General features: G+C 39.7%; 1 protein-coding gene across 2 annotated transcripts in view; it reads left to right on the forward strand.

The window, feature by feature from the left end:
* The window catches only part of LOC124156313, a 224297-nt gene that overhangs the window by 22856 nt on the left and 184301 nt on the right, over positions 1–17140 (forward strand). The window lies entirely within an intron of this gene.

A 17140-nucleotide genomic window follows, 5' to 3' on the forward strand; every position in this document is an offset into this window, starting at 1 on the left:
AACATCCGAAGTAAGGTGACCACGTAACGTTTGTCTACCTTCAATATGTCTGTACCTTACCACCCCGGGAGAGAATATTCTCCGCTAAGCATCGCCGTGCCAGGCAAACGCTCTTGTTGCGCCAATCTCTTTCGAGGCATAGATGAGGCCGTTTATTGTCAGTACTTAAGAAAATGTGCACGCGGTTAGCATGATTTCAGACCAGTCCATTATTCTGTTTTGAATACCGTTTTTAACTGTGCCTCTCGACTATAGTGGTCCGTATAGCAGGTACGAAAGAGTAGGGCATTACGTCCAACGGATCCCAAATAACATATAGAATTACAACGCTAGGCATGTATCTTCGATTTATCGAAATGCATATTTTAGCGCATATTTCAGCATAGCGAAAGGCACGTAGAAAGAGGGATTGGTCTTTTGATCTTTGGGGCCCCCCGAAATTTTTTCCCTTGTAGCAACTGCGCGCCATACATCCCCTTGTGAGACTGGACCCTTTATCCTATGACTTTATCTATCTATTAAAATTTGTGGACTGTGATCAGGGTTTCAGATTCGATTTTTTTCAAAATCGGATAATATTCATTGTTACTAACAGTGCCCTAAGGTTTAGATTTTTTTTAAACCAGGCGGATTTCGGAAACAACCTCCTTCTATGACCAAGACATTATATACACGGCCAAATTGGTAGAAACCAACGGCGAATATAGCTTTCAGCAAAATGCAAACTAAATTTTAAACTTATTCAATTAAATTTATGATCTTTCGGTGCTTGCAAAGGTTAGGAAGTGCGATCCACGGTAACTAGGCTACGCGTTTTATGTTACCCTTTTATCTCACTGCATTCCCCTGCATAGTAGACGCACTCACACTCTTGAAGGATAACGACAGATAATAAACCGTGATTGCTATTCGCATGATATTACCATTGTGTCCCCACGTGAATGCATGTTTTCTTTTCCGACGGAAACGTTGAGTCACGTTTACCGCGGGTTACTAGTACGACTTCCTGTTTCTTTCTCTTCCTCCTCCTCGTTCGTGGAGTGCGGAGAGTGTGTTTCAGATGTTTTAGGACTCGTGCGCGCGTGTCATGATTTACTCCGCGGCTTTCTTTAAAAATAAAAACGAGCCAGTGATGAAGGGAAGATCTTTCTACCCCACCCCCAACATGCCCCGTACGAAAGTGAGAGTTGAGCTTCAAATGGGAACTAATGATGATTTTCTACGCATGCAAAGTCGACGAATCGCCGGAGAGGGCTCATCTTAGTCTCTACGTATCAATTAAGTTTTCACCAACCCGCTTATTTTCTGGCCATTGAATGGTGCCATTATATGCGGATACAGACAGTGGCGGCGACAATTGTTTCTAACTTTTATAGAGGCACTCAGCTCCCTTCACCAATCGTGCCTTGGACAGATGAAAATGGCAGAGTTTGAAATGGGAGGTTTTACTCCCGCTATGCAAAGATATCCCAGAGTACTTACGATTTGAACGTTATCTCCGGAATTTGGAGAGGTGTGAAATCAACAATTTTTATTCGTTTGTTTTTGTGTGTCCTAGTGTTTATTTTCTCTTTCTCTCTGGCATCGTGATTTCTAGAAACGATTTAATTAGGCGCTAATTTTATTTCACATGTTACCTATTTATTGATGTGGCATTTGATGGAGGATAGTATTTCTGAGTCTCAAGTTTACCATGTAAAGGAGTTCAATATTACTTTTTCAATGCCATGTCTCAATGGGATTATTTTGGTAAAGAATTCCGGTAATTTTTTGTGCAAGTCATGAATTCATTCGCATAGCACATAGATCAAATCTAACAAACGAGTACCCAACATTATGCAGTACAAAATTGACACAGCAGAGCTTGGAATTCTCCGAAAGAAATGGAAATGTTTTTACTGATGCATTTTTACACAAAAAATGCAATTATTCATTCCTTCATTTTTCGCGATTTGTCACATATCACTTTTGACCTACGTTTCTTCGTTGGATATGATGAAATAAAAATAGTTTCACGTTAATTGTAGGAGAACAACGCCAGCCGCGACTGGCAAGACAGGTTTTATGTTAGAGAAACTGGTTATCCTTGTGAAAAATAAAAATAACACTCGTTTGAATTGTCTAATCGCCAGTCAACATTGTAGAGCATTGGGTCAAGTAAATAAAGAACTTTTCAGCATACTTTGTGATTTTCCTCTGTTAGCTTGATCTTTTCTGTGGTAGCAGTTATTTTTTATTCACTTTTAAGTTAATAATAATTCAATCGGAAGTGTTGTCATTTGCATTTTCCTGATTTTTTTCTTACTCACACATCACTCCTTATCCTCTCTTATGAATCCAACTATGAGAGAAACTACCTACGATACTCGATTTATTGTGATATGAGTAAAAAATACAGGAGAAGGCAAATCGGTAGACCTGATTACTATTGAATAAATATTCACTTAAATGTGTAATAAAACTGAGTGTTATCGCAGAATAAGATCATGCTAACCGAAGAAAAGCCCCAAACATGCTAAAAGGTTCGTCGCTTATTTGATAATTTCTGAAATTCAGATTATAAATTAACGCACTACAACAAACGCAAGTGCATTATAAACGCACCCTAAGGTCGTGGCATAGCCACGAAACTATGTTGGCTTCTCATTTAATACTGCCACTTGTAATTGCTTCAGCTGAGAAGCACTTTTTACTTGCCTTACCGAAAACAATTGGCAGGAGTTAGATTACTTAGTACTTGAAAAAGGCGTGCCAAAGCGAGGATAAATGGTCCACAATTATATTTGAGCCTGAAATTCATTTAAAAGGTTATTACTACCCACATTTTGGAGGGATAAAAAAGTTCATTCTCTTTACTCTGTAGGTTAGAAACTTTTTACTTGGCGGTAGAAAAACATCGCGTATTAAACTTGCCGTGGTTGTCTTCATCATGGTTTTAACTGTTTCTAATAACAGGGGCAATGGTGCAATGCCCATATACTCATTTTAGAGAAAGGCTTTGATTATAATTGGACGACGTGCACGTTCCAGAAGTACTGCACTGTATTTTTAGCCTCAACCTAGCTAGAAGAATTCGATTCATCACAGCGCGTTGCTATCCCGAACGAGAGCACTATGTAATTATTTTCGTTCCGACGGCAACGTAGGTTACCCACCCTAACAAAAAAATGAAAAGTCCCTTACAAACACCCAACGATTATTAGGATTCGACGCTGTAAAGATCTTCTTCTCGAATCCAGAGACCTTTCACCCCTGCACGGTAACGACATTCAGCGTTGCATAAGGAAAGAACCGACTTTAACCTTTGCGCTTCGGAATTTTTCGGTCACAGCTCCCTCCCTCCTTCGAAAACGACCTACTGTCCCATTACATCTTCGTTCTCACACCCTCCTTAGCCGTATCACCCATTAATCAACTGCTATGAGCGCCTGTTTCTCGAGAAAAAATTAATACTGCGGAATTCTCGTTTGTCTCTCGTCAATCATCATCTTTTTTTCCCCTCTCCGTTCGGAGTTATCATTTGGGCAAGGAGGTCGACTCTTTCGGTGCAGTCTCAGGTTCCCACGTTCGCCAGCGCTCATCCCCCGTAACATCTTCGATTCTACGTATGTCTCTCTCGCTTTTTACCATTCCTCCTTTCACAGCTGAGCGATGACCATATTGAAAAAAAAGAACCGCTCGCCCAGGATTGTTGGAAAAGGTTAAGCCTCGAAAAGTTAATGACGAGTTTTTTTTCCACGAGGGACCGGTTGTGAAGCAGCGTCAGTGACGAGACGTGAAAGGGAGCTTAAATGATGAGTCTTCTCGCCCACGACGTTGAATCTACGCGGAGAGAGGTAAAGTGAAGTGATTTGGTGGAGTAAATAGGTTTGATTGGGTTCGGAACTCAGCCGCTCTACGCCCAGTGGCGGATTTATGGTGGAGATGGAGGCTTTCAGAGGTCATGAACCCCTATGACCTCCCAAATTTTATCAAACAATATGAAATGGAAATATATCTTTATAAATAACAACGTTTTTATTGGTAACTGAAAAGAATAAGTGCAATTTTTTGTCTAAGCGAATTTTCAATGAACTTTGATGCAAAAAAATTTGTTATACTGATGGTAATGACTCGATCATTCTCGTTCCTTTAAATGATCGCAGCGCCTACATCGGATTTTGGTGGTCCTTTTTTGAACAGATCTCCGTATTTAATTTTGAATTTTTAATAACAATCTAGGCACAGTTAAATCATAATTAAAGTGTTATAATAATGCATTTTCACCTAGGTATGAGTTATCCTGAAAATTTCAGCTTGATTGCCAATCGGAAAGTGGGTTAAAATCGAGTTGCAAAGGACTCCCTTTAAGACAATGTAAAGACCCCCATGTACGGAAATACTAATATATCCTTTAAGAATTCATCTAGTAGAGTATGTAGAACCTTAGCGGTTTACGATATTATTTATGATTATCTATAAGTTACAATTTTGCAGTCTGTTATCCCAATCTTTACACCTCAGTGATCCATTGTCTAATAGAAAAATGAATGCCTTTGTACATATTCTTGATATCGGTTGACGTGCCTTCATCGAAGGTGGTGTTGTTTCTGTCATCGTTCTTATATAAAGAAAACACTCCCAGAATCATTATTTGGTAATCATTTTGGTCGAATCCGTTTGTATCTTTATTAAAAGGTAATGATTTATTCGAAGTGATGAATTTTAGTCTTTTGTCTTTGGCGTGGGAGTTCAATTGTTATTAGCAAGTAAATCGACTTTCAGTTATTCTTTAGCTGCTCCGACTGATTTCTATCTCTGGTCTAACTTTATCCGCAGAATAGATTAGACTTATGCGTTTCCCTATTTTGAGATGCATTTGGCTTTAATCTCCAATTAAATTTCTCCTTTCAAAAACATGGCTTTCGTATTTCAATTCACTTTCATTGAAACCTTCCTCTTAATTCAAGTATTCGCAATCACAACACCATTCAAGTTCCCACCATTTCAAAACACCATTCAAGTTTTTATTCAAAGAAAACTATTTGGTGCTCCGATGCTTGCACCGAAGTTATTTCCCACTAGACGATCGATGAAATATAAGTTTACGTTTATGGTAGTGGATTTATATTGACCCGAAAGAAGTAGTCGAAGACCTTTTATGAGGTCGTTCAAACTTTCTCGGAATCTCCGTGCAAAGATTGCTGAGATATCTTGATCCGAGCTCTGGCTTTCGATACATTCCGAATAAAATGCAAATTCTCCTGGGACCGTAGGTCAAGGATTGGGAAAGTTGGATAGTGGTCCATATTTGAAACGAAACCAGATTCACTTCCTCGAAGCCTGGCACTTGTTTACACCACCACTTAGATGAATATCTCGTCGAGACTCATTCGTTTTCTTATACCGACGCGATTTTTAAGTTACTTATAACTCATTATATCGACATGCGGCCTCAATAAATAGTTTTAGGCGCTAAATTATCTGGAAATTGCATTTTAAGATCCACAATTTCACCCACGTACTTATCTAATCATTCAAAAGTTGTTAATTACTGAATTAAAGTATGAAAATGTTCGAGTAATTGTATAATATGTATTTAATTTCGATAAAAATTTATGCATGTTATGTTCTTTTTGCCGAAAGAATCGTGATAAACGAAAAATTTTAGGCTTGTCGCCTGATTACTTTTGAAGTTGGCAAATGAACGCTTTTATTGAAGTAAAGTATATGACAATTACGCGTCTGCGACCTGAAGCCGCTATAAGCTTTATCTGAGATGTATAAGAATAGAAGTATCCGAATTTTCTGTACCCTAATGTTGTCTTCGAAGTCAGTGCTTCGATGTTAGTGCTTGGATGTCAGCGCTTGATCTCAGTCTCAGTGGATGTCGTTTATGATTGCGAGACATTTTTTTCATTGAATGTACGAAAAGCGTTTGTTTTGAATCGAGCAGTCCCTAACCTGTGTCCTTAACTGCGAAAATGAAACAGAAGGGAGAAGAACGCGTCGAAAACGATCGGTTCTGAATCGAAGGAAAATAATACGTACGTGACTATATCATTCAATGTGGCTACATTTCTCAAAATATCGCCTGAACCATTTAAATGTAACGAATGGCATGGATACCAAAAACGATGGTGGACCCACATTCACTTTTACCCGGGTCCCCCGGGGGGGTGTCTTGTCTCTCAACCTCCGCGGCAGATGCTTCCCGAAGGACGAGACACGAAGTGAAGGGTGTACCTCGTCTTCAAGAAGCTCGGGATGCTCCATCTCGTCTTCCTCTCTCTCTCAGCCAATCATTAATCTCGGCACTTTCACATTCGGAGGGAAGGATGCCTCGAGGGATTGTTGGTACGGCATCTTCCCTCCTCCTTCAATACGCCATCTCTTCATTCGTTGCCCTTCTACCTCTTTTTCCCTCATATTCTCCGCCTCCTCCTCGGATCGCGTCGTCTCCCACCTGGAGACGAGCATCCCAAGGTTTTATGCTCAAGGCCCATAATCGGTCCCGTTAGACGCATGCCCGAGCACTGTATGAGTTGATGACGGGGAGAGGAACGGAGCTATGCTTTTTAACGAAGCCACTCTGTCGCCACGTTGGCTATCGAATTTCTTTAGAATGATACACAAAGATATCGTACCGTCTAATCAGTTTAAATTTCACCAGCTACTGCTGCACGTTTATAACTGATTATTTCAAGCTTAACTGAGTGAAACGTTTGCATTATAGACGATAAAAGAATTAACTTTACACGTTGATAGCGTAGTGGTCAGGAAAGCCTAAGGTCCATGTTTCGATTCCCGGTCCTGGGGATTTTTTTCTAATAGCAATTCATGTGAATTTCACCGCCGTTCACGCAGCGGGCTTGAAATCGTTATTCTTCCATTTTCCAAGAGAAAACTTTGTTAGGTTCGCTAATATATTTGAAAAAGCACTCAGATCGATTCTCCAGTCGACCTCTAAATAGATTGTCACCCACCGAGCAATTGAATGGGTCTTTTAAAAATAAAGTTGCCACTCGCGTCGCCAAAGGTCAAAGCGATCCGAATTTCACGGATAATTTTTTTTTAAATTTATTGACACATTACCGAAAACAGAGTTATTTGGCCTTTACATCTGAGTTTTCATAGGATATAACAATTAAACGTACACGAACGTCCATGCCCAGGATAGGGGCGACCAACCCAGGCGGGAATCAAACCCGCGACCTTCGGTTTATCGCGCGACGACTATGCTCCGTATAAAATGTATTTTAGATCTTTGTAACCTTGCATATTTTCCAAAACTTGACGCCCAAAACCATCAATTTTAAGAATTACAGCAATGAATTTCTAATCGGCACAATTCCACTTAGCACGAATTTGGTATTAATCGTTTCCAGCGTATTTTTTTGAGATATTCGTCCTTTATTTTCTGGGGATTTATTTACCTGAATCAACATTGCATATACGTAAGGTATCTTTTCATGGAAAAAAGTCTATGTTATGGCTTTAATTGCTTTTACGATTTGCAGAGCATGTGATCCCAAAGGTCCCAAAATAGACTTGCTGAATAATCGTGGCGCGTTGTGAAAATCGCTGCTTCAATTTTTTACTAAGGTATTTCCTGGACGTAATCGGGCATTCCTTTCTTAATTTAAGGTAATGATTGGCTGCGAAATTAAGGTAACAACTAGAATTTAATTTATTACGCATGAGTTTTGCGCCATTCTCTCATTATTGGAAACTCAAAGCCTTGATAAATGCGAATGGGAAATTAATATAGCAATTACGTGCAGTAATTAAGACGATGAGAAGCAGGCCATGCTAAAGAGCCAATCACAGCTCTGTGCTAGATAACGATTTTTTTCCCTAAAGTTGCATGATTAAATTATGATTTTTCCCTTGATATTTGAAGATAGCGATACATTTGTCCTGATTCTCTCGGGTAGTAAAAATAATAGCATAATTGTTTCAGCTCATTTCGTTTTTTCATTGTATTTTTACTTCTTTACCCCAAGGAAGGAGGTAAAATACGGTTCCAAATATTTCCTAAACCTTGTTTATTTGAAACTTGATGGAGATTTTTCCTGGTCAAATGTTTTCGCGTTGAGTAAGTTTTCGTGGCTGCATGTTGCTTAAATAAATTTCGATAGTTCAAAATAAGACTCATTATGCTGAGAAGAAACTTATACAATTATTCCCTGTCATAGAAAGTTCATCGTTATTTTTATTATTTTTTATTTATTGCCACACCCCCTACAACACGAATTGGCCTTTACTTCGGGGTTTTGATAAAATTTAACGTGCACGGACGGGCTAACTACCAAAACGGGACTCGAACCCACGGATCTCAGTTTGGCCGGCGAGGACTTTAATCCACTGTCGTAGAGGACGGAAAAGTTGTATATTCAGAATTTTCATCCCGAAAAAATAAAATTTCCAAAGTGCATCATCGTTATCCTCACACCTATCCTCTTTCCCTTTTCTTCCCTCAAATTTTTGATAGCGGATCCCGTTCTTTTCTTTCGTGAAACGCCGGCGCTATCTCATTTCCGAAAGCCCGACCCGAACACTCTCCGGCTCCAGAACTAAGGCTAGATTTCACCGATCGTAGTCTGTTTTTTTTCTTCTTTTGCTCTCGTCCCTCGAAGCCGCGAGAGAGGTTCATGACTTTTACTTCTCATGATCATCGTCCCCGGTCTTCCGAAGAAGAGCTCGTGGTTCTCATTTTGGACGCTTTCATTTTCACTCAACGGGAATTGTTAGTTGCTCGTAAAAGCGTACCGTTGAAAATGCTGAGGAGACTTTGAGTGATGGAACTTTCGCTTTCGCTAAACGGTCAGACAGTCCGCAAGTGTCTATCGTTGAATGGTTGAAGGTAGTCGGATCATCATACTTACGGATAGCAGAAACATTACGTAGCCTATCTAATTTAATATTTAGGAATTTCCTGGCTAATGCGTCTCAAATATTGCGCTTCTTTTTTGTAATTCTGTTTGAAGAATTTCTGTGAAATGTACCTATTCTTGAATGGCTGGAAGTAGTCGTATTATCGTACTCACGGATAGCAGAAATATTATATAGATTATATAGCCTGTACAGGGATTTCCTGGTTGATGCGTCTCAAAGATTTATCTTGTTCTTTTTTGTAATTATATCAGAAGTCTATATGTGCTGATGTAGTTTCCTGCTCCCTTTAAGTATCCATGATTCTTTTTCTGGTTCTACAAGCGCAGTGCGTTGATGGAGTAGGTTTCATACTTCAACTTTAAATGAATTATCTCCCGTGTTTCAAATTACCATTTATACTATGCCTACCAAATATTATATACTCTATTCTGTATATTGGTTAAATGATTTGCGCCCTAGTTTATCTATTTCCTGTGATGCAAGTACATTTTTCTCAGTAGGTCAAATGAGATATTACATGCGATTGGTAATACTAGCAGTGATCATGTTTTCCCTGAGTTCTGAAATCCGCTTCGATAGTTTAATGCAATGGACCTCAGTCAAATACTGCTCTCTGAAGACCGGCGTTGCAGACTTTCGCCCGTAATAACTTCCAATATGGCTGTCTCGTTACCCTCTTTGCCGCCGCTTAAGCAGGAGAAACTTGCGCACGTAATCAAAGTATTTTTAGATTGGCGAATCACTCGCATAGTGAGCAGGCAGTGCGTGTACGTGTAGATATTTTTTGAAAATTCACTCCCTACTTAATTGTCTTTCAATAGTGAAATGAAAGAAACCTCGTTTTTTTCCATTAATTTCTTTTAATGGTGCGACTAGACGTAACTAGTCCACTATTAAAAAAACTGGTGGAATAAAACGAAGTTTTCTCATTTGTTATGAAAATGAACTTCCACAAAGTTGATCCTGTGACGATAGAGGTAATTTTGTTTCGTAAATTGGATCGTAATTTTTTATTGATGCTATTTTAACTAAACATTAAGTTTAAGATTCGTCCATCTTTCTCATCTCTTCTCCATGTATCCTTTATTTCGTTGTTCCCACCCATTGTATGCGTCATCGATGAATTTTTTAAAATTATATATATATTTCATATTTATTTATTTATTCACATAAAATGTTCTAGTGTGAATTTTACGTGTATTATCTCCAAAAGTGCCTGGAATGAAAGAATTTGGGGAAAAAAAACTTTTTAAAACTTAAAAAAAAACGTAGAGGGAAAACATGATTGCAAGAACGATGTGGGTTCACTTTAGGTGCCCAAAAAAAGGCCGTTGTCTCTTCTCAAACATCGTCATGACTCGAGCGGATCACGATATTTAGCTCTATATTTTTTCTTTGGGCAGTCGATTGATCCGCTTATTAGGCCAAACGCGTAAATTCAAGAGCAGTAGGGAACGGGAGAAAAATACCTCATTAATTCTTCGCGAGATAAATTTCATAGAGGTGGTCAGCTCACGGTCAAACTTAAAAACCCTGCTGCCCGCCTTCTTGTAAAAAATGACGTTCGTTCAACAATTTTGTGGGTGAGTAAAATACTCGGTTATATAAACGCTGCGATATTATCAGTTAGATCATTGGGTTTGGCGGTGAGCTGTGCGTTAATCGTGAGTGGAAAAATCGGGCGTCTCCCGTTAAAAGTCTGTTAGCTCCTTCCTATGGATTTGAAAACCCAGAGGTCACCTATGACTTTCAAGGTCGGCTAATAATCGGGTCAATATTGCGCCGGCTGCTTGGACGTGAAAGCATCTTGTGGTTTGTTTGGTATTTCTTCGGCTGAAGCTGCGCATTGTTACTAAACTTGAGTCCTTATTTATGTGTGTCAAGGTGGTGAGAACAAAAAAATATTTGGACTCAATATGGTATGTCAATACGAGCGGATAAATGATTGTTCGCTGCGTGTAGCGACAAGGGGGGTGGATTGATCAGAGATGTTTAATGATGCTGAGTGGTCGGATTTAATACTTAGGCCTCACGCTGTAGAGCGTGTCAAATGTGTGCAGTCATCGTTGAATATTGGCACGTTGACAGATCATGATCATGGCGTTACCAAGTGCTTGTAGAATTGGTTGATGTCAAGGCATTTATGTTTATTTACCGTGATAGTCATAACTTCCTTTTGTAGGTAGGTGACTGTTGTGGTAGTAATTGAATGCCTCCTCGTAAATAAATACCCTATGCTACTTTAAGGGTATAAAATGGAAGATGATTACATTATAATTATACATATTTTTCTGAATTTGAAACATTTTGACAAAAAAAAATCGACGAAATCGTCGATTTCGATCTTATCGATTGCTAAAATTGTACTTTGAAATAGAATTTGATGTCAGAGTTCAAACTATAGACGCATTTTTTCGCAACAATATCGACGAAATTGTCGATTTCGATACATTTCGTTACTATCGAAGCGTCGATATGTTCGGCAGTATCGATAGACAATACTCTTAATACTCGAAATATCTATTTTATCAATGTCGAAAATTGTACTCGAAAACAGAATTTGATGTCTAAGTTCTAACTTTGGGCGCATTCATTTCGTTGGAAAAGAAACTCATATTTCATGTGTTATTTGTAGATAATTTGGAGCATCCCTTTATTAGTGCTTTTAACGGCTGTAGCTCCACCAAGTGGTACTACGGAATAAGGATACACTGAGAAAAAAGAAAATAAGTCCACCAAAAAATTATTACAGCACTATTTTATTGCTAAAGAGGTTTTTTCCTTGTAATAATTTAGTGTAAAATATAAATATCAATTCTGTTTTGGGTATTCTCTTCAAACCGATTTATTAAAAAATTGATTGAATTGAGTCGGTACTCGATCCTCAGAATTTTATAGACTTTCAACACGATTCCAACGCTAATTTATTATCATATAATTTACTTACTCCTCAAAAGCTTTATTAGACATCGATATTTCTAATGCAGGAGCAAACATCAATGTTTCGTGTTTCTAGGCTTTCCTTAACCTATTGTCCTTTGATGTTTTGCATGTTTTTTGCGTGTTTTTGGAGCTTTCTTATACAAAGCACCCTGCCGTCAGAATAAAGACGTAAAAAGCCTCGCTTTACCCCCCTGAACATAATAGTGATTAGTGATGGAACAATCCTACCCATCTTTGAGTAGCAAAGTGTTTAGATACTAGGGTAGAATGTATTCTAGGAGTCCTTTGCGGAATAGCACTTTTTTTTCAAAGGTGTCGTTAGCTCCCGAGTATTTTTTTTTCTTTTCTGCGATTCGTCACGGAAACGGTCGCTGTTATGAAAACCCAGTCGACGAAGACTCGCTGGGAAAAAGGAACGAGTCGAAAATGAGGCTCGGTTGGGCAACGTAATGTCACGATCTTCCCGCTGCTTTGCAGACCTCGAAATGAGGAGAGGTGGTTTTAGGGGGTGTGGAAGAGTTGAGGGTGGCGCGAATGTTCGTCTGCCGTTCGCGGGCACGAAGATTGCCATCGAGAATTTTCCATTAGGCGTATTGTCACCCGCCACGCACTTAAAATGGGTTCACAAAAGTCGTCGCTCGCGGCACTAAACGAAGAAGAGCGATCCGAATTTGATTTCAAGTGCCTACTTTACCCATTGCAAAAATCTGTCGCCAGATTTTAAAGATAAATATCTCAAAAAACACACATTTGATTTTGAATCAAAGTAGATCTTATTATAGAGCTCTTTTATTTCTGCGTTGAGTAATTGCGTGAAAACTATTCAAATGATAACAACTATTCATTTATGCACTTTAGAAACGGAATTTCAGCTCATTTCTATGTTTGTCGTACGAATTTGAATCGTGTTTACGGCATTGTATCAATAAAAGGGAATGAGATATCAAAATTTCCTTCATGTACGTCGTAGTTAAATGTATTTTCAGTGGTCGCATGAAGTTTTATGGTAATACGGACATTAGTATTGTAGTGATTGATGGAAATTTGAAAAGTAGTTATTTTCTTGTCCGCGCACCCAACAAAATCACCTCTCCAACCATCCTGACTTTTCAGAGGACTCGCGACCCGAAATAAATGTGAAAAGATGTATCACCTCAGTTTAAATATACCGTAAGTGGATGCACAACGAGGAACTCTAAAGCAAGAGAGAATAGTCCAGAGATTAATAGAAAAATAGTTTGCATGACGTCAGCCGACATGGAAATAAAATAGCTTGGATATGATCGACTTGGTTTTAAATCGAGTTAGAGGTCTTCGTGATATTGGTCTTCGAACTCAGGGCGTGCGTGCAAGGGATAGGAGGCGCACGACCCGATGTCGTGCGCGACTGAAAAAATGGCACGGACACCCCAAGGCCCCGTTTTCAGTGTTCTCGCCTCTCTCGCTTTGATTCAGATCCGAGAAGAGGCGTGCAGTGGAGTAAGGGAGAGAGAGTGAATTAGAAATATATATGTATTACGCGAGGAATCATCCCAAGGACATTCCTATCCGTGGAATTTGTGCTTATATCACTCGTATTCCTTTGGGTCATTCGCTTCACGAAATGATTTTTTTGCGAGATAAACTTCGGAAGCGTGCGTGTCGTAAAGATACCGATGTGCCTGGGCGTGAAGCAACTGGGGAGAGAAAGAGAGAAAAATCTATTGTTTTCGTATTCGCGGGCGCCCGCTACGGACATGTCGCAGGCGAGTATAGAGGACAGAGACAGAGCGTGAGGAAAGGAGCGTATGAGATTGTTAATTTTATGGTGGGTACGTTTTTTTTAGTTTTTACGTTGTTTTTCGCTGAAAGTTGACGAGTCCTTCATGTCAATGTTATATTGTGATAGTGGTTCGATCCGAATATTGCTTTGGTTAGGTAATGGTAAATCTCACCCAAGGTGACTGCATAGAGGAGATCCATTTCCACTCCGCAGAAAGTTGATTTTGGGTGTCACTTCGGTCACATTTTAATCGGTTTTCAAAAATGTCCGCGTGGTCGTTATGAGTGCAATGCGATCCACTGTTTTGCAATAATTTACAACATGGTCTTTGAAAATGCGAGGGATAGCATTGAAGAGGTAGAAATTTGATAAATCACATCATCGCGATGTAAATTTTGGTAAACATCCCTAATTACACCTTATTTCCCCGTGAATTTCGGATCAATTTGTCCGTCAGCGTCGCGAGTGGCGACCTCTGTAAACCCATCTAAATACGCGGCGGGCGACAACATAATTAGAGGTTGAATTGAGGTTCCTCTTTTGTAATAATCGTGCCCAGTGGCATTAGCTATCCAGGGTAAATAATTTCGTTACCCAATTTTTACCCTGTGTCCCTTTGCCCTGTTTTTACCCTTCCAAATATGTCCGCAGCGCGATGATGAGTGCACTTTTTTCCAATATTTTGCATTGCAATGTTTGTAATGCGAGGAAAAACATGGAATAGTTATGAATTTGATAAATAAAATCATCATGAGTGTAAATTTTGGCTAATACCCTTAATTACCTCATTTCCCCGTGAAACTCGGGTCAATTTGTCCGTCAGCGACGCGAGTGGCGACTTCTGTAAACCCATTTTAATGCTCGGTGGGCGAAAACGCGTTATGAGGCAGACTTGAGGATCCTCTTATGCAATATTCTGATCTCACCTCTGAATAACGCACAGGAGTGTGTACAATGCACGATCGGTTGGCCATTTTCTTTCCCTGGGCCACCTCCCCCTCTTTTTGGGGGGGTTCTTAAGGATTTTTTTGTTTATGGAATTTCCGGTGGCTACACCCAAGATTTGAACCCGAGGCTCTCCATCCAGAAGCCTAGCTCTCTACCCACCTAACTACCTCGCTCCACCGCCGTCCTTGTAAAAGTGATGTTATAGATGGCTTTTCCAATAAGAAAATTTCTTTTCCACTACATACTTCTGCCACATTGTGATAAAAAAAAAGTGTGCACAACATTCAGATAAGGCATATTATTTCCCTGCAGAACTTTTCCTTGATAGGTAAATACTTTTTCGTATAAATTGTACATATGTATACATACACCTTGGAAAAGAATATTATGTGAGTTTACGGATTCGGCATATATTTTACCACTAATGGAAATAATAATGATCGGTAACTTTTTTATATTATAGACCTAATCAGAGGCTCTAAGAATATATTGGTGGACTCTGCCCATGGTAGATTAAGAAAGCCAATCCCTACCCGAGTATGTTTTCATGAGAAGATCGCTACTGCCAGTATGCGACTGTTTCTGTTGTGGTTGGGAGGTTCCATGGACTTGAGACCAAACTTTAACGGTCATTTGTAAATTAATGGGCTTTAAAGTCTTTTTTTAAGTGCTACTCCAATGGGCGAGCAGTTTAGTACATAGGTTAGTTATTATCAGCTCAGAATCAGCGTTAAATATGTAATGTGACACGAAGAAAAAAAAAACAAATTACGACCGACTGAGTGGGTGTGATGAGTTCTCTTAAATTCCCCTTTTGCACCTGAAACGCGGAAGTACGACGCGGAATAATATATGAAGAGAACGATTCCGGCACTGGTTCTTTATCTCCCGAGAACTATGCGAGAGAGGAATGTATTGCGTACTCGAAGATAAACTATAAAACTGCGAGTAGTAAAGGTGAGAATGCTTTTACGAAACGAAAGGTTATGATTCCGGTTTAGGGTCACGATGATATCTTTCTCTTCGTGTCCACTTCCGGTATATTCGCATACTTCGAAAGAAAAAAGTCCCTTTTCCTGAGAGTTGATTGATGTTTAGGCTGTGGCGGAGTTCCCCTGCTTTTCAGTGGGGTAGGTTGGCGACTGCCTAATTCAAAATAAATGTAATTCACGTTTCTTTATTTGTGACGTCATCAAGTTTCTACAGTTCATGAAGTTGTTCAGAGACAACCAATCTTCGTCGGAAAGAATCTCCCATAATAGTGTTCAAGGGGACTGCATTGGAAGGCCCAATTCCACCCTATTGAAGGTTGATCTTTGTTGCCACTTCAGTCGCATTTTAACCAGTTTTCAAAAATGTCGGCGACGCGGTAATGAGTGCAATGCGAACTACTTTTTTCCAATATTTTGCAGTATACATCTACATCTACAAAATACCCTGCGAGCCACCTCTTGGGTGTTTGACAGGGGGAGATTAAACACCAGCATGCAGCATGCAATTGGTATCCCACATGCACACCACACGGTCCAAAAAGCGTCACGCATACTAACAAATTATACTACCATATGCTGGTAGAAATAATAATAAATATAATTTTTGCAAATACGAGGAATATCATTGAAAATACATGAATTGGATGGATCACATCATCATTTATATAAATTTCTGTCAACAGCCCGAATCGTACATTATTTCCTTGTGAAAATCGGATCACTTTGTCCGTCAGCGACGCGAGTGGCGACTTATGTAAACTCATTTAAATGCGCGGTAGTTGAGAACACATTTAAAGGCCAATTCGAGGAATCTCTATTTTCATATTCGTGATAGCGTTCATGACAACGAACGACGTGAGACAGGTTAGCGAGGCCAAGAAGTATCAAAGAAGCGGTGAGCCGCTCGGCTAGAGTCAGTGACGTCATGAACTTTTCATGGAAAGGGTTAAGCCTGTCGATATTTCGCCTCCTAAAAGCTTGAGAAATTGGCGACGGATGGGATGAAGGAAACATTGGTGTCTATTTATTTTTCAAACTCTATCGCTAACGACAAAAATATCAAAAGAATTATGATCTTACCCATAGTTGAATTCGCCAATAAAAAGAAAGGTTGCCACTTCTGAAGGAAGGTGTGACGAGGAAGAGGAGAGGAGACGATCATGTAGTCCTGCTGCTCTGGATGTTTACGATCGCCCGAGATAACATAAAATAAATAAGCTCGAGGGGATGACCAGGCTTCCCTAAACTTAGATTCTGGGGAATGTTTACGTTTTGTCTGGCTGCGAGGTTGCCACGTCAACTAGCTTCTCCGCCGAGACAGTCCTCGATACGGAGGGAAGTCCCCAACGCTTGCCTTACGTAACCCCGCTTGAGGAAATCCAAATCAAATGCACGAGCCTAGTTGGGTAATTCACTTTTTTTATCCTCGAGAACTTGTTAGACTATTTCACCCCACCCTCGATATTGCCGGTGGGGGATGGTAGGCTAAAATTGTCTATTTTTTTCGAGTATTTTCTTTACGATTTCCTTCTGCCAATCTTACGTGCCGCCGCCGTCCGTTGCCATCCCATTTCGAAATATTTGAACGGTGAATTTCTCCGGCAGCAGCAGCTAAACC

The sequence above is a fragment of the Ischnura elegans genome, chromosome 3 (genome assembly GCF_921293095.1).
Source record: "Ischnura elegans chromosome 3, ioIscEleg1.1, whole genome shotgun sequence".
NCBI classification, from domain to species: domain Eukaryota; kingdom Metazoa; phylum Arthropoda; class Insecta; order Odonata; family Coenagrionidae; genus Ischnura; species Ischnura elegans.